The 18,311-nt window shown below is 42.4% G+C and overlaps 1 protein-coding gene across 2 annotated transcripts in view; it reads left to right on the forward strand.

The window, feature by feature from the left end:
- Nucleotides 1–16,151: 16,151 nt before the first annotated feature.
- ADCY7 (adenylate cyclase 7) overlaps nucleotides 16,152–18,311 on the forward strand; it is a 116,004-nt gene continuing 113,844 nt past the window's right edge. For both annotated transcript variants that reach the window (XM_034788880.1, XM_034788881.1), the window contains exon 1: nucleotides 16,152–16,223. The gene's annotated coding sequence lies outside the window, so the exon portion shown is untranslated. The remainder of the gene's footprint in view (nucleotides 16,224–18,311) is intronic.

Below are 18,311 nucleotides of genomic sequence, written 5' to 3' on the forward strand. Positions count from 1 at the left end.
GACGTCAGCAAAAAGAGTCTTTGAGCTGCTAGCTGTGCTGGTTGGCATTCCAGCATTAGATTTAAACCCAATCAGTTTTAATTTGAACTGATGTCTGTGGTAGCGTACATTAACTAGTAGAGCACGATCAGCAGAAAGACCCTCAGCCTAGAAGCGAGTCATCTTCACCATTGGCAACTTTTCTTTATCAACTGCCATCAAAGATGTTCAAAGCAGAGGCACTCTATACCCAGGCAAATTGGCTTGCCAAAGAACCACATACCGGGGGACTCTGAGCAATGAATCTGTTCGTTTCCCAAATTCTGCAACAGATTCAAGGAGCTGGAAGCTCCTGTCATAAATACCTTCTCTATAGGATTGGCAAAGAGCTGAAATCATGAGTCCTTTATAAAGAAAAATCTTTTAAAACTCAGGCAGTCAAAGTACTCATTGCCCCAGCATGACTTCTGTGGTCTTTGGTACTACAGCCTCCAGCACTGTGCATCAAGGCCTCAGGTTGTCCGGCTCACTCCCTCCCTTCTAACTTAGGGTCCAGGCTTTCGCCCTAGGCCAGATTCCCTAGTGGTTGGGAGACTGAGAATCCACACTTCAGGACCATCATATCTACTAGGCATCTAGTCACTTCCCAAAAGCCTGGGATGGGGTGAGGGAGAGTTTGATTGTGCTCTGATAGAAAATCTCCCCCCACTACAACTCCAATCACCTCCATCTTAGAATTTTTCAGGCAGATTTTGAATTTTGGGTTGTAAACTGGCATGCTCAAGGGACAAACTTCTGCTCTTTAGGTAATATCTCTCAGGACCATGGTCAGCTACTCCACCGGAACCTCAGATCCCTTCACCTGACAAGCTGGAAGCTCTATGGCTAAATCCCAGAGAGCTGGTTTGCTCAGAGCAGGTTCATCAGGTCCTGTTAGGTAGCAGGAAGCTCTTCATCAGGGCTACTTACCCCTCTCAAAGTGGAAGCAGTTCTCTCTCTCTGCTTCCCAATGCGGAGTCTTCTCACTGCAGGACATCCTCGAGTACTTACTACATTGAAACAGCAAGGTTTAGCTGTCTCCTCGATCAGGGTTCGCCTTGCAGCAATATCGGCTTTCCACCCTTAGCTGGACAAGCAGTAAGGTTTTTTTTTGTTTGTTTTTTTTCACTGTCTATCCATTTCCTTAAGGGCATAGAAAGATTATACTTCCAAGTGTAAGACCTGTCCCTCCCTGGGACCTAAGTAGCGGGTGTTAAAGGAGTAGGAATTGGAAAGGGAAGACTTTTTTTAAATTTTATTTATTTATTTTTACAATCTATATTGAATGATTTGTTACAGAAACTAGATTTAATCTAGAACCTCCACAGGCCTTTATATCTGGATGCTGTTAGTTCATTAGCTGTTAGACTTATTATTTAGAGGAATATTGAAAAACTCAGTCTATATTCTATAGAACTGTTTCTATATCTAATTGAGGTTTCTCAGAAGAAGAAATCAACTGAAGAATGTGCAGAAACCAGGTTGGGGGGTGGGGGTGGGGGAACAGCTGGGTGGCAAGTACAAACAGCAGAGGGAGACCCATTGATCTAGACTGGTTAAAAACGAATTTACAGATAGGAAAATGTCCTTTTTGTTCAAATGTATGGATGGGGCAGGGTTTGACTCTTCACCCTATGGGTGCTTAACTAACCAACCATTCTGATATATTCTTACATTAAGGTAATCAACATTCTACTGCAATACTCTTCTTCTCTGGTTCAGAGTTTATTCACTGTAGCAGATTATTTTCAGCTCTCGCTATCACCAAAACATTCTTGCTAAGTTGATTGATTGTTTATGCAGACTTGTAATCTAGCACCAGAATTACCTCTGACTCAAAAGCTCCTTCTCTCTTTCTTTAATTTCTTTTGATATCTGCATAAGAGAGATTGCTGTGTAAGATTTCTGGTGCAAATACTTTCTCCTGCTTTTGATTAGAACATGGCTGCATTTGATATTGTATATTGTGAAGTAAAAGATCTGAATTAATAATTGCTATTTATATTTCCTTTCCCCCATTTATAACTTCCCAAATCTGCCATTTCTTCGCAATTTTCCTTTAACAGCCTATTCTCAAACAAAGTATTTGTTCAATCCCACAATATCTAGGAGCCTGTTAGGATTTTTTTCTCTTCACTGGAATGGACCTTGAATCAAAATCAACTGTGGTTGCCTGGCAATCAGTAACTGTGAAAAGACCACAGCATGTCAGAAAATGTATAGATGGCTACTCCAGCAGCAGCTGGAAAACTCTACTATATTTCCTTCCTCTACCAGGAACTGTATATGTGTTTTCTTTTCAAACCCTTTGGTAACACATTATCAGAAATTAGCATTAGTTCTGTTATAATAAAATAACTTTTCCATAAGGGTTTCCATTGACATTAGACCTTTCTTCCTATGTTACATGTTATCAACTCATGCTAAGATCATTTTATTATGTTACCTTGTTTTGCATAATAAAGTCCTGGAAATCTTATTTATCAGTCTAAATACACATCATTGGAGCATCCTGACACCTCTAAATGAATTAATAACTAGATCAATAAAAAGCTACCTATGTACACAGACAGGAAAAAAACCTACTGCATAATCTTAGATACAGTATTACCAACCGCAAGCATTCAAACATAATGAGTCAGGCCCCCAAAGAATCATGAGATTTTTAAATCTCACGATTTTTAAACCAAACCAGAAAAGAAAGATTTAGGGATTTTTTTTCATTCCTGCTTGTTTCTGAGGCTTTATGATGCATGTTCATTCATGTTCTCAAGCTATCCTGTGTAACCATCATGGCTAGAACTTTTTTAATGAAAGGAGAGTCTCTCCTCAAACCAAATGCTTCCAGGAGTTACAGCCTTGAGGAGAACATCAAATATTATGTCCTTTGGCACCTTTAAGACTAACAGATGTATTGGAGCATAAGCTTTTGTGGGTGAATACCCACTTCATCAGACACAGGCAATACATCTGTTAGTCTTAAAGGTGCCACAGGACTCTCTGTTGCTTCTTACAGATCCAGACTAACATGGCTACCCCTCTGATCTCAAATATTATGAGACTCTCTTAATAAAAATCACAGGAGTTGGTGACAGCATGGACACATCAGTATTGCCAGCTTTAAGGGATCAAAAATTGTGAGTCAGACCCCCAAAAATCCTGAGATTGGCCCAAAAAATCATGACATTAAAAATATGTATATTGTGGGTTTTTTAGGCCAGTCTCTTGATTTTTGAACAATTAGTGTTTTCCACTTTTCCACATGTACTGGATAACATGAATGCTCCCGCAGCAGGAGCCAAAATCATCTCCCCCCCCCCCCCCCCCCCGTCTCCTGCCAAGCAATTAATCCTGTACCCCAACCCTCAGTTCTGTCCCCACCCAGATCCCCCTCAGTTCAGTTGCCCAGCCCTCATCAACTACCACTGCCCTCAGTTCACATGATACCTTACAAGGCATACTTTGTAAAAACGTTATTACAATGGTGTGTAGGGTGTGAATATATACTGTCACACTAAAAATAATAAATAATCTCTGAAACTCTTCAGTTTTGAGCCATGCTGATGAATCATCCATCAACCACAGAGCAAACTTCTTGGACAGTATATTGAAATATAGAAGTTGAGAACATGGAAGCTGAAGAGTTAGGAGAAAAGGGAAGGAACTAAGTTTTTTCCAGTTACTAATGAAAAAGTGATGATCTGCTTATCTTATGCACTGATAGTTTGTTTAAAAAAAAAAAAACTTAACAGAAATAATTTTTAAATGCTATCATTGTATTGAGTAAAAGACGTAATGTTTTACATTACAATGGCAATTTGAGGGTTATTTTTGAAGTACAAAACAATAGAAAATAATTGATTCTTGAAATAACACCAGTCTCATAGCTTTTCCTGCATCATTAATTTCTCTTGTTATCAGCACTTAGAAGTAAAATTTCTCTGTGCAAAAACAATGTTACCCATGTTCTCCACACTAATTAGAATATTTGTATCTTTAAAGACTCTATGCAATGTTACTTAATGAAGAAAAATTATCACCATCTATTTTGGAGAGCAGTCGTGGTCACTAGAAAGATTATTAATTAGGATATAGTGTTCCAGTTTAATTGTATGGTCCCATTATTAGAAAGCGAGTCAGCTTTCATTTTTTGTCCATTGATTGATTTTTTTCATTGATTGCTTCCCCTCTCCCCCCACTTCAAGTCTTCATGGAAAATAACATTGTTCACACCCATGTTCTAGCTGGCCATTGGGCTGTGCTTCAACTCCCAGAGAATATGCAGTTTAGACCTCATCACGGGCTGGCTGGAAAACAATAATTCAGTTTTGCAAAAAATCTTGGGGTTTTGATAATTGTTTCCAATCCAAAGTGGAACAAACCTAAGACCTTTTCAATTTTGGGAGGGTGAGATGGAGGAGAGAAACCCCCACCGCACAATAACCAGTAGCACATTGGTGAGGGCACTCACCTTGGCTGGGGGGAGACAGGTTGAAATCCCTGCTCCGAATCAGGCAGGGCCCCCCTTTAGACTAAACTGATGGAGAAGTTTTAAACTTTCATCTGGAAGTTCTCACTGGTTTTGACCAGAAATTACATCCTAGACCTGAGAAAGAGACTACCAGCCCCGAATAAACAATAGTTCAGTAGTTAGGGCACTCACCTGGGCTGTTCCAGTACCTGCTCCAAATCAGGCACAGTGCAGGGACTTGAAAACACCCCACACACACACATACACACCTGCCCACACACATTTCCATTCTGCACCTCAGAAAGTTTAGTTGAAATCAATGCTTCTGAGAAGTTTTCGTTTCAATTAATAGGTATTTTCCAACAAAATCATTTTGCCAAAGTGCATGACTAGCTCTACATCTTTAAATAGCTATTAATAAACTGGAAGTATCTATGCCTTGGTCTTACTTCCAGCAAGACAGTTTCACCCCCAGTTTCTCCTCCTTATGCCTTGTCTAAAGTTCTACCAGTTACACCAGCATAGTTACATCAGCATAACCCCTCACAGATACTTATTCCAATATAAGAATCACTTTTTTCAGCTTTGCTCAGCCCCTTTCTTGCACAACATAAGATAAAACCAAATAAAGACACTTTTATATTGGAAGAAGAGTGTCTATAGGTAAGGGTGGTGATCATATTGGTAAAACTATATCACTTTAAATTCACACCTTAGCAAAGGCGTTTATATATAACCTATCTAGATAGGGCCTGTGAATCACCTCCTCTGGAATTGCTTTGCACACACAAGATACACCGAGGAGCCAACAACACCTTTCTTATCAGCTCAGTGCCTGTCACTGTAATTTCAGAGACACCTAGCCCTTTTTATTTCTCTAAGAACTATGGGTGAAATTCTGGTTCTGTTGAAGTCAATAGGAGTTTTGCCATTGATGTCTATGCAGCCATGATTTCATCTGGGTTTTTGTTTTTGTTTTCCTCTGGCTCTGGCGTTATAATTTTTCAATCTCTGTTTTTCAGTGCTTTGAACACTTGTAATTTGTTGATAAATACAACTTAATGGACAGTAGGAGGAATAATCTGAAGTACTCATACACATTGGTGGGTTCTACATGAACCATAACCATTCAGGAAAGAAGACTGCGGTGTCCTATGGACTGTTCAGTGAAAATTCAGTAAGCAGCAGCAGTTTAAAAGCAAATAAAATGTCAGAAGCAATACCAGAGTCAGGAAATGAAATAATCAGAAGCATAGAAAGATGTCCATATGAAGAGAGGAGGTAAAGATTGTGCTTCAGTAATATCTAGTGATATTACGTTCCACAGGTTAATTATGTATTGTATACATTATTTTTTATCAGTATTAAATTCTGTGCCCTTAATTTAATGTGCCCTTGCTCTTTTATTATACAGGAGGGTAAATAGAAGAGGCTGATCTACCTCATTCATAGTATTAATCTTTTTGTATATCTCTACCCCATTCCCTCTTATTCTTGGTTGTTGAGATTTTTAAAACAGTGCAGGAGATTTTGCCACACCTCTTCCATGTACAGCTGAATCTCTTCCCTGGCTTTGAAATTAAAATATACTTGGGCCTCCAGCATCTCTTTTTGCCCACATCACAAAATCACCTAATTTGGCCTCTTTCTGGCAGCATCAAAAAGAGACCAAGGACTGAATGGAGACTGAACAATCCTCTTATCTTTGGAAGTAGTCTTTTCATATCAGGTTTGGGGTACTTCAGTGTGTTTGATGATGGACATGGCATAGAGTCCCTGCCTCAACAGAGGTTGGAGGATAGGTGCAAGCCTACATCTTGTTGTATGTATTATTATCTTTTGGGATTTTTTTTTTAAAACCAAAAAGTCTAAATGAATCTCTAAGAAGCCAGAACCTTTCATGAGCACTATAAATTCACGCTCAAGGCCGGACTCCTAGCTGATATAAAACCAGTGTCATTCTGTTCGTTTGATTTTTGTAATGGAGCTTTGTTGAGGTATACAGCTGAAGATCTGGTCCACTTTTTAAAAAATGATTTAAAATAAACTAATCAAAGCTTGGTCAGTTCACATTATCTAGTAAGGAGAGATTTCACCAAGAGTTTTCTTCAATATGTTAATTAGATCTAGGTTTCTGCAGCTCATCTGACTCATGATTAAATAAAGGTATTTTCCACTGGAAAAAATGTAGACAACCACTTTGTTTCTTTCTGATTATTCTACATAGCTGCAAAAAAGCCAGTGTTTTGTTTTAGTTTCTATGATGTGTTTCCGGCTGCTACCTCAACGAAGATTTTAGAAGTGTAAATCAAAAACTGTTTGCAGTATAATTTTGTCATTCTGTGTGAAAATAAAGAAATCTGTTTTGTTCTCTCTCTTGCTTAAATCCACAACTTCTTTCATTTTATTATAAATTTAGCCTCAGTGTTAGGGAGCCAAATGGAAGGTTAATTTTTCTCTTTTAATTTCTTCCTCCTGTCTCTGTCAATTATTCTCTTGTTTAACATGGGCTTGCTTTAAGGAAACTAAAAAATATCCTTTCATAGGCCCTCATAAGAGTTTTTAGACAGGGAAGGACTAGTTCTTCAGCATTTAGAATTGCTGACAAATGTTCAGATTTCAGAAGAAAATGTTACATTTTAATACGGTTAAAACAGCTTTAGCGTAGTCAATTACTGTAAGAAAGGGATGACATACTATTTAAAACTCTCTCTACAGAAGAATACTAATTCGTGATCACTTTGGATCAAATTATATAGTCCTTACTCAGGCAAAAATCACATGTATGTTTAAAAATAGAAGGGATTATGCAATTAGACAGGCAGCCTCTCTCAAGGTACAGCCCAGGAAAGTGCAAAGAACCAGTTCTTGTTTTACCTTTTAGCCTGCCCATGACAAAGAATGTTAAGCATGAGTAGGAGGGAAGATAGGGAGAGTTTCTGGTTCTGAAATCCAAGAAAGTCAAACAAAGCATCCCAGTCAAGGCCACGGTTAGAGAACAAAATTTTAAGATCCAAAGGTGACCCACATGCTCAACACTGTCTCATCCACTTTATGGTGTGAAAACTGATTATTTCTAATCAACACTATAAATGTGTCATTTTGTCTTGCTGTAATAATCATTAATGCACCTTTGCAGCCTCGAATGGATCCATCATGCCAATAAGGGACAGCAGGGGCACGTGTCCCGTCTGCCACTCTTCATGATATTAGGTGCACTACAAACAAAGAGTCAGGTAGGGCACATCTTTCCTAGCATGCTCTGCTGTGAGGCTGCGTGACTTCAGATGAACAGGATGTCTTGAAAATGCATTGTGCATTTAAGAGCACATTATTATACTTATTAAATAATAACCACCCCACATGCAAAATATTTCAAGGCACAATGCATTTTCAAATCACCTCTTTGGCTTTGAAAAAATATTCTGAGAAGTTGCAGCCCCCGTTCCTGCTGTGCCAACAAAGTGCTGCAGCAGAGCAGTTTGCAATCTAGGAACATTGCCTGTGTTTATTTGCACAGCAGCACTTTTTTCAAAATCCTGGTATCGATCTGTTTGTAGAGTAATCAGAATAATCTAGGGAAGTGCTTTAAATAAAATCTGCATACAAAAAAGTCTGCAAATAAAATAATGTGGAAGTGGACTTGCTGAGACCAAGTTCTCCTCTCAGATAAGCACTGATTACTTTTACTGAAGTCAGTACCTGAGCTGTGCCTGTTCTGAAGGCAAATTAAACCCACAGTGATTTAGCAGTAGGAGAGGTTTCCTTTTATCTGTCTCACACAGTTTTGATGATTAATATATTTTGCCATTTCAGCTTTCTAAATTTTGGACCTTTGTCTCTTTCATGTTTTAATCTTCAGTGTTCGGCATTCCACCAGTTTAAATTTGAACAGAAATGACTGTAAAAATGAGACTTTTTGTATTTTTTTTTCCATTCTGTTTTTTTATGAATGACATAATTTGTATTTGGAATAAAACAGCATCACAAGAAACCTAGTCTGAATTTTAAAAAGTAAAACTTGCTGGTGTTTGCTATATTTAAATTTATTTTATTAGTGTATTATATTAATCAATTTCAACAAGCATTTTTAAAGGAATTCTGATTTTAAAAATCATTAGTTACAGTTGCTTTTAATGAACTCTGGAAACATGAACTTTAAATTTCTTTATCTCTTCCATATGCACCCTGATTTAATTATTGTAAAGTTGTGGGACTTTCTTAATTTTTAAGATACTTGGTTAGAGAAACAAACTTGCCAATAATAACTAATAATAACTGTTCACAGATGCAAATTAAAAACACAGATGCAAATTATATCCAAAATATGGCCCATGTAATTTCAGATGAGTTCTGGTGACTAAGGGCCTGGTTTTTAAAATAAACACCTAGGGCTAACAACTGCACTTTGCACACTCACATGCACAGTTACGCATCTATATGACTGTTTGGGGGTGGAATGCTTTTCCTACGCAAACTAAAGGCTAGATTCTGCCACCCAGATTCATGTGGGATAGTCCCTTATGCTGAATTCAATGGGACTACTGTTACCTGTCAGCTCTGTGTTCTTGGAGAACCAGGCCACAGTATCCAGCAAGTCTGACTCATGTACCGGCAGGTCTGCCGATGGTAGTGGAGGGGCGGGGGGCAGCAATGTTAAAGCGCTGCCCCTTCCCCATCAGAGAGACCAGCGGAGGGTAATGAGGGGGTGCAAAGGGGGCAGGAAAGTTAAAATGCTGCCACGGCAGCGCTTTAAGTAGGGTCCTTTAACGTTGTTGCCGCTTTTGCCCCCCTGGCCACCGACGGGAGGGGGGCAAAAGGAGCAGATGCCCTGGGGTCCAGTGATTTAAAAGGGTCTGGAGCTCTGGCTGCTGCTACCGAGGCAGCAGCTGGAGCCCTGGGCCCTTTAAATTGCTGCTGGAGCCCTGGGCAGAGCAGGGGGCGTGGAAGGGCTGGCTGGGGATTGCTCACCCCCAGCCCCACCCCTTCTGCCCAAGGACCCCCCCGTTCTGGGGGCCAGAGCTGGCTCCTGTACCGGTAAGTCTTTGGAGTTACTTTCAAGGTGTGTGTGTGTGTGTGTGTGTGTGTGTGTGTGTGTGTTCGTTCAGCTGATTTTGGGTTTGGAGGAACCCAGCGCTGGGGAACCTAAATCCTGCAAGATAGCTCCATTGGGAGGGAACTTGCACAAGAGAGAAGTAGAGCTCTGTATGAAAACACAAGTGACAAAAGCAGTATATTGATAAAATTACAGACCTCCCCCCCCCCCAGAAGAGTAACCCTAATAAATGAGTGTACCCCCAAGTAATGGGCAAATCTGGTAATACTACCCATCGCATGATGAGATAACTGGCTCTGTGAATGTGGAGAAAGCAGTGGATAGGATATATCTTGACTTTAGCAAAGCTTTTGATACAGTCTACCACAACACTCTTGCCAGCAAGTTAAAGTAGTATGGATTGGATGAATTAACTATAAGGGGGATAGAAAGCTGGCTAGATTGTTGGGCTCAACGGGTAGTGATCAATGACCGATGTCTAGTTGGCAGCCGGTATCAAGCGGAGTGCCGCAGGGGTTGATCCTGGGGCCGGTTTTGTTCAACATCTTTATTAATGATCTGGATGATGGGATTAATTGCACCCTCAGCAAGTTCGTAGATGACACTAAGCTGAGGGGAGAAGTAGATACACTGGAGGGTAGGGATAGGGTCCATAGTGACCTAGACAAATTGGAGGATTGGGCCAAAAGAAATCTGACAAGGTTCAACAAGGACAAGTGCAGAGTCCTGCACTTAGGAAGGAAGAATCCCATGCACCGCTTCAGGCTGGGGACCGACTGGATAAGCAGCAATTGTGCAGAAAAGGACCTGGGGATTACAATGGATGAGAAGCTGGATATATGAGTCAGCAGTATACCAAGAAGGCCAACGGCATATTAGTCTGTATTAGTAGCAGCATTGCCAGCAGATTGAGGGAAGTGATTATTTCCCTCTATTCGGCACTGGTGAGGCCACAACTGGAGTATTGCATCGTTTTGGTCCCCCCATTACAGAAGGAATGTGGGGAAATGGGAGAGAGTCCAGTGGAGGGCAATGAAAATTATTAGGGGGCTAGGGCACATGATTTACAAGGAGAGGCTGAGGGAACTGGGGTTATTTAGTCTGAAGAAGAAAAGAGTGAGGGGGCATTTGATAGCAGCCTTCAACTACCTGAAGGGGGGTTCCAAAGAGGATGGCGCTAGGCTGTTCTCGATGGCAGATGACAGAACAAGAAGCAATGGTCTCAAGTTGCAGTTGGGGAGGTTTAGGTTGGGTATTAGGATACACTATTTCACTAGGAGGGTGGTGAAGCACTGGAATGGGTTATTTAGGGAGATGGTGGAATCTCCATCCTTCAAGGCTTTTAAGGCCAGGCTTGACAAAGCCCTGGCTGGGTGATTTAGTTGGTGTTGGTCCTGCTTTGAGCAGGGGATTGGACTAGAAGATCGCCTGAGGTCTCTTCCAACCCTAATCTTCTATGAGGTGCCAACCATTAAAATGGGCAGAATGTTGCCGTTTGAAAATCAAGCCCTAAATGTACGTCAAGTATAGTGACCTTTGCCTGGAAGATAAGTTGGCAACAGTAAACAAGCAGGAAAAAAAGCACGAGGGGACAATCTCAGAGTAACATCTACAATGAAATGGCTTTTGCATATTAATTAACATGACTCTATGTCTAGCATTTCCCCTTTTATATTTGTCAGATCTGTCTGGCTAGCACACTTTGTTATGGAAACTAGTAGCAGCCACACTCAACAGTTATGTATATATAGTTTCTGTTTATAGAATGGTTTAGTACCAATGATAGAACTACCCAAAGACAACACTATATTGATTGCATTGGCAAGTACAGGGCATTTAGATCTTAGTTTACGATGGCATATAAAGACAGTATTTATATATATGTATATATGGCACTGAATAGTCTGTCCACTCTCAAGTGCCTCAGAATTTTGTTAAAGTGGTAAATGAAGTCCATCTGTTCTGAAATGAGGCCACTTATGATCTCAGCACAGCAGTATACTTTCCATTTCCTGCATTTCTTTAATCTTGTAATCTAATCCAAGTTTCAGTAAAAGAAAGGAGTTCTTTTTAACAACTTCTTCACTGAGAGATTTTATTTTTCCCTTGCAGTGACCAGGAGACTATAAAATGGATATTCTTCATTGTTATTGAATAATACTGTGCACTTATATAGCTCCTTCTGTCTGATGGTTTTAATCTTTTTTCTAATGCTTTTTAGATGTGATGTATGGAAATTATAATTAATCTCATTTTAACAATGGGGAAGCAAGATACAGCAAGGTTAAGCGACTTACCCCAGCTTGCAAATGAAAACTGTAGCAGAGCTGGGAATATAACCAAGCTTATTGATACCACAAGATCACTCTTTTCCCTCTCTATCTTTTTTAATATTCCCCGACATAGGTAAAAGTGGATCATAATTTCTTTCCAAGACTAATTTAATTCCAGAAATATTTTAATCATTGGGCAGCCTCAGAAAATCCATGACTTTATTTGCCCACCAACTCTTCAATGAGACTCAGAGAATTCAGCCAAAATGTTGTGTGTGTGGTATGTGAGTTCTGTATTAACAGATTCATTCTTTTGATGATAAACTCAGATACATGATACTGGCCACAGTACTTTTATCTGCTGGCTAACATCAAGTGTACTCTTCAAGAATGCACTATTGAGTAGCCCAATTTCTACAGCTTGGGAGGCATAAACAGCAAAGATACCTTATTATGCACTAAAAGTACAATTTTACCTTACTAACATGGTTTAACAAGTCCCACTATCTTTTGTGGTTTTCTTCTCCCTGGTGGGAGGGCCGAGGGGGTTGTCTATAGCATTTCTGCTGCCTTAGGCAAACTCGCAAATATCCACTTTTCACAGTCTGAGAGCAATCATTCCTGACTAGTAAACATTTTGTGATAGCTAATATTTTGCTACTCTGTATGCCCCCCAAGGGTCTGATCCAATGCCCAGTGAAATCAGTGGAAAGACTCCCCTTATGGCAGAGCCAGCCTTGGTCTGAGTCAGTTACCAGAGCTGCAAAATCTACTGGAGCACCAAACTAATGCCCACTGACTGGACACTTGCAAAAGAGCCTTGTGAATGAACAAGCACTCCTTTGGCTACTAGAATAGAAAAGCAGGCTCTCATTACATCACAACCTATCCCGATGACATCATTCTTATCTCTCAGAGAGATCCCAGAGGATAGGTTTAGGTAAATTGCTGTTCCACATGGATGGCTCTCATCATGAGAGTCTCACAAAGGGTTCCACCTTTCACCCGTGCTCTTCCAAGTTTATATATGGAGCTACTAGAATGGTGTGGGAGGAGGCCTGGTTTAAAGTGCTTTCAGTAGACTGATGATACTCTGCTCTATTTCTTCATTTTGTCTGATTCAGAGAGTGCATTTGAACACCTTTCTCAAGTGTCTGGAGGAAACTGAGGACGGGCAAGAGCACACTGGCTGAGGCTCAGTCCAAAGACTGAGGTGATGGTAGATTAAGAGAAGCAAATAGGGGACATGGCAAAGATTATCACTCCCTCTTAGCAAGAATGTCTGTCCACAATTACTCAGTTGAGTTTGCAGTTTAGGCACCTCGTTTGTCTAACAGCGGATTGGAGGCTATAGCACAGCCGTAGTTACTAAAGCTGCTTTTTTCCTTCTGCATCTAGTCAGGGAGTTGCAACCCTTTCTCTCCACTGCTGACCTCACTTACAGCCATTCATGCTCTGTCACTTCAAGTTAAACTTGCTACAATGTAGTCCAGAGGGCTACTCCTTAAATCAATTGAAAGCTGTTGCAGAATGCGGCAGTCACTGATAGGAGGTATATATTACAGAGCACATGATGTCAGCGCATCAATTGTCTGCACTGGCTGCCTGTCGGTTTCCAGGGAGGTGGCCCATTGATTTCAACGGGCTTTGGATCAGGCCCTATACTGGAGATTAACAACTCAGTGTAACTATTATTTTATTATTAGTAAAGCACAGGCAACACGATTGGCCCTATGCAAGACAAAATGAAAAGAATCCCTGTAAATCAATATTGTTTCAAAAAAAAAATGGGAAAAAAAATTCATTACAAGAAATAAAAAGCCCAAGTTAGAAAGGTTTATTTCTATGATCCTTCAAAAGTAAGGAAGCATTGCATTGTACAAGGGTAGGGTGACCAGATAGCAAGTATGAAAAATCTGGACTTTTTTTTGTTTTTATTTTTTTTTTTTGGTGGGTTATAGTTGCCTCTCTAAGACAAAGCCCCTAATATCTGGATATCTGGTCACCCTGCACAAGGGCCCCAGAGGCTAACATGAGCAGTAATCTACCTGTCACTTTTGCAAGCCCAATACCCCCAGACTATACAGAGGAAAGTGGTACATAAAGAGTCACATTTGTTATTTTGTGACCTCATGGCACTTCATGGTGCCCAGTCCCCTTTTTTATTTTCACTGTAAAATACATACCTTTCCTTTGAGGAATCTTCCCTGGACTGCTATGATGTTTAGGTGCAGGGCGTTTGTTAATTTAAAAGAAATCCAGAAACATTTACAGTTAGTGGAGCAACACTAAATTGGTATGGGATCAAATTAATATGTCCTTTTTGGGGGTTCTGCTCCCTCCTCCCACACAGACTCACTGTGCGGGACTTGAGCAAATCTCTTAGGGCGGCATTTTCACTCCTCTCTAAAGTTAATTATTCTACTTGAGCCTATTTCAGAGATGCTGTGTATCTTCCTCCAGCTGAAATCAATGGGAGCCATGGGTGTTTAGCACTGCTGAAAAAGTAAGAGCCACGGAGTCTGGGCACGCACAATCAGTGTCCAGTTATGAAAACATTGTCTGTAAAGTCTCTGTGCTTTCAGGGTGTGATCCTGTATTCAGTGGTAGTGAATGGGCCCAGCCCTGGACAGGATTAGTCCTTTTTTTCCCAGCTGTAAAAGGGGGGAACAAAATATTCTATGTTTTCACAAGGGTGTCATCTAATTTATTGGTAAAATGCCTTGAGACCCTTAGCTGGAGATCACTAGAAAGGGGCTATGTTTTACTGTTTCCATCTCTAATTTCTGTGACTCTGGGCATGTTTCCTGAGCCAGCTGACTTGGGTAATAACAAAGCAGTTTTTGAGAAGCCCAAGTTGATGAAATTATATATCTTATCAGCCCCAGTAGAAGAGTCTGCAGAAACAGGAGAGGGAGAGCAGGTTGCAAAGGTCAGTAGATAAAGGAGCCTGTGTTTAATACAGTCCAGCCCTGGGGGGCAGCAGGAGAACAGAGTGGAGGGGAGGCAGCACAAAACAGCATCCAGGCACTTCTAGTTTTATGTGTTTGTAGAAGTGCAGCAAATTAAAACAGAAAACAAAGCGTTTGGATGCATAAGGAATGGGATAGTAAATAATGCTGAAATATAATACCCCATATAAATCCAGGGAACACTGTGCTCAGTTCTGGTAACCCTATGTCAAAAAGGACCTAGCAGAACCAGGGGGGATTCAAATAGGAGCAACAAGCGATTAGAAGCCTGGAAAAACAACATATGAAAAGGCCTTGGATTGTTTAGTTCCGAAGGCAGCTATTTTTCTCTTTTAAAGACAGGAAATATTTATTTTTCCCAACATGGAAACAGAAAAAGAGACAACGACCCCTCTGAAGGGGAGACAAGCTTCAGTGTAGAACTGCTGTTCAGTTTTCATCAGTTCAGAGGAAAGTGCTCTAGCTTACACAAATGCCATTAGAAGGCAGCTAATAAAAGGAAGCTATGATAAAGGTATGCAGAAAAGGGAATGGCATGGAGGTGATGAATTGGGTGTCCTGTTCGCTCCATACCACATGAATAAGGTCATTTGGTATAACTGCAAAGCAGCAAATTTAAAAGGGAGCCGAAGAAGAAATAGTTCTTTTACACAATGCACAGCTAGCCCGTGGAATGCCTAGCAACACGGCATCGCTGAGACCAAGAATGTAGCAGGCTTCAACACTAGGCCACTGCCAGGGATAACAAGGCAATCCGGGGGGGCGGGGGAGAGACAGGCAGGGCACAGCCAGAGCGAGTGCCTGTTTTGGAAGAGAGAGAAATCTCTACCCATAAACCAACTTCTAACCCAGACTGTTGGGACGGCACGTCCCTTGCGGGCAGGCCATTTGTGAATGTCGGGCTTCTGGCGCGCTTGTGACTTGCACTTGCTGAAGCATCTGGTGCTGGCCCCGGGCACTGGACAGGCTGGCTCTGGGATCTGACCCAGGGTACTGCCGAGTCCAGGTTGCCAGGAGCAATGCCTCGAAAGAGGCCGCTCCAGGGTCTTCACTCTCCCCTCAGCAGCTCCCAGCCAGCTCCTGGGGCTTTTGCCGTTCCCCGCACCCCTGCTGGCGCCACCTGTTCCTCTCTCTTCTCCAGCCCCCCGGGCAGGTTCCCGGGGTCCTGCGCCCCCCTCGCCCACCCAGGGACTCCTGCTGCTCTTCGCACGGCACCGGGCGCCCGCCTCCCCCGTGCCCCGCCCGGGGCCGCCCCCGGGAGCAACGAGCCCCCTCGCCCAGCCCGGCCCAGGGCCGCCCCGCGCCGCGCTCACCTGGCTGGAGGCGGCGCCGCTAGGGGGCAGGGAGCTCGCGGCGCTTTTCCGCCCCGGGGAGCCGCGGCTCACCCAGGAGACTCCCCGGAGCGAGACGGGAGGCGCGACCCGCCGCAGCAGGTGAGTGGCCGGCGGGAAGGGGCTCCCGGGTCCCCAGCCGCGCTGCTGCCCGGCCCAGGGGCTCCGCTCCGCGCGGGCCGGCTGGGCGGACGCGGGCTCGCCGGGCGGCAGCGCCCTGCCGCTTTCGTGGGCAGGAGAGCGAAGGGCAGGCTCCGGAGCAACCCGCCACACTCGCTTCCTCCCTCAAGCGCCTGGCTCCGCTCAGCCCGGGGCAGCCGGCCCCTGCCCTGCTCCCCTGGCGCGTGAGCTCCCCCGGGGGACCCTGCCCTTTCACAGCGCCCCGCTGCTGGTCCCGCAAGCCGGCCTCTGTCCCGCTCCCCTGGCGCGCCTTGGGGCGTGAGCTGCACCGGGGAGGGGACGGGACCGGACTGGACCCTGTCCTTTCACAGCGCCCCGCTGCTGGTCCCGCAAGCCGGCTCCTGGCCACTGATCCCTAGGTTGGGCCAGCTCATGGAAAGGGGGTTGTCGCACCGTCGGGCTGGAGCCGCTGAAAGGGAAGGCGAAAGAGTCTTTTTTAACATCTCCCAGAGATAACCGGTGCTCTGGTCTGTTCAGTGTGGAGCTGTGTGTTTCCTCTCTTTACCGGCCCCCTCCCCCTGTCATATTTTCTATTTATTCATCTTGGGGAATAGAAGTTAATTTTGGGTCATAGGGCCAGTTGCTAGTTGGACTGAAAGTCAGCTTCTCTCTAAAGCAAGTTCAATTTGAGACAGCTGTGTGTGTATTTGTCTAGTTTCTTCCATTATCCTGTTCCCCAAATGTTAAATACAAGTCTTCCAGTTCTAGGCCCTGGTTCTTCAAACACACCCAGGCCTAATTTTACTATGCTGAGTATTCCCTCAATGGGAGTAAAGTTAAGCAAGTGTGTAAGTGTTTGTAGTATCAAGGCCCTAGAAATAAGATTTTTAGCTGACCTATGTCAGAATCCCTTTGAATTTCATACAGTTTAAAGATCTAAAAGTGGTAAAGACCAACATGTAAAATATTTTAAAACAACTTATAGCTTTACAGTAACCCAGGCATACATGGAAGTTAGTGAGTCAAGATGTCTCACTGTATGACAAATAGCAGACAAACTGCACCCAAGGAAGCTGAATAGAGATGATGTAAGACTTGCCAGAACCTGTTTCTGAAGTTGATGCACTTGATGGTAGCAAATTATAGTAAAACCAATTGTGACAAAAATATGTGGCAAAGTATGATTGAGAACAGAAAAATTGAGTGAGCCAGATCATATGTTCCAATATGCGTGCAAAACTTTCATTGAAGTCAGTGGGAGTTTTATGTGTATACTGGAGAGCAGAAGTTGTCCTGTGTGTTTAAGTATTTTCTTAAGGGTAGAAATTCTCAATCCATAATAAGTGATTGATGGGCCTTTCTCTGTAGAAGAGGACAGCAGCAGACAAACAATATTAGCATCTGAGAGTGGAAGTTATGGCCTAGCTGGTAAATCTTACTTGGGTCAGGAAGTTCTAATAAAACACTGAAGATATAGAACCTTTTGGTCCTGCTCAATGTGTGTTTGTTAACTGAATGGAGATACTGAAATCTATGGCAGGTAGTTCTACAAACTACTTTCTACAAAGACTTACACATGTGCTTAACTTGATTGTATTGTGAGTAGTCCTATTGAAACTGCTTGCAGTGTGTGAAGCTAAACAGCTTTGTAAATCTTTGCAGGATCAGGGCCTTAGTTAATGATGACTCATTTAAGGCATAAATGACTTTCCATTAAAAGTAGTCTTCTTGAAAGGATGTAATTACATTTTACAAGCTATAGCAATCAAAAAGCCTACATGCTTCTGATAATAAAAATGCCTTGCTTTTGTAGATGTGAGGAGATCTGGTAAACTCAGGGGCTGATGATTGTTCCTTGTTTACACAGGCCAGATGATTGAAAACATAACTTACTGGCCTTGTCTTTTGCACCGCAGAACAACATAAAGTCAGGAAGTTGTCTTAACAGTACTGGAGTGTTTTGGATGCCTTTTTCTAATATTTCTTCATAATGTGGCTTGACACATCACTGAAAGGGGTATTAGGAAATCAGAGAAAACTTGCAAACATTTCTAAAGAGATTGGTCAATG

This window comes from Trachemys scripta, chromosome 13 (assembly GCF_013100865.1).
Source record: "Trachemys scripta elegans isolate TJP31775 chromosome 13, CAS_Tse_1.0, whole genome shotgun sequence".
NCBI classification, from domain to species: domain Eukaryota; kingdom Metazoa; phylum Chordata; order Testudines; family Emydidae; genus Trachemys; species Trachemys scripta.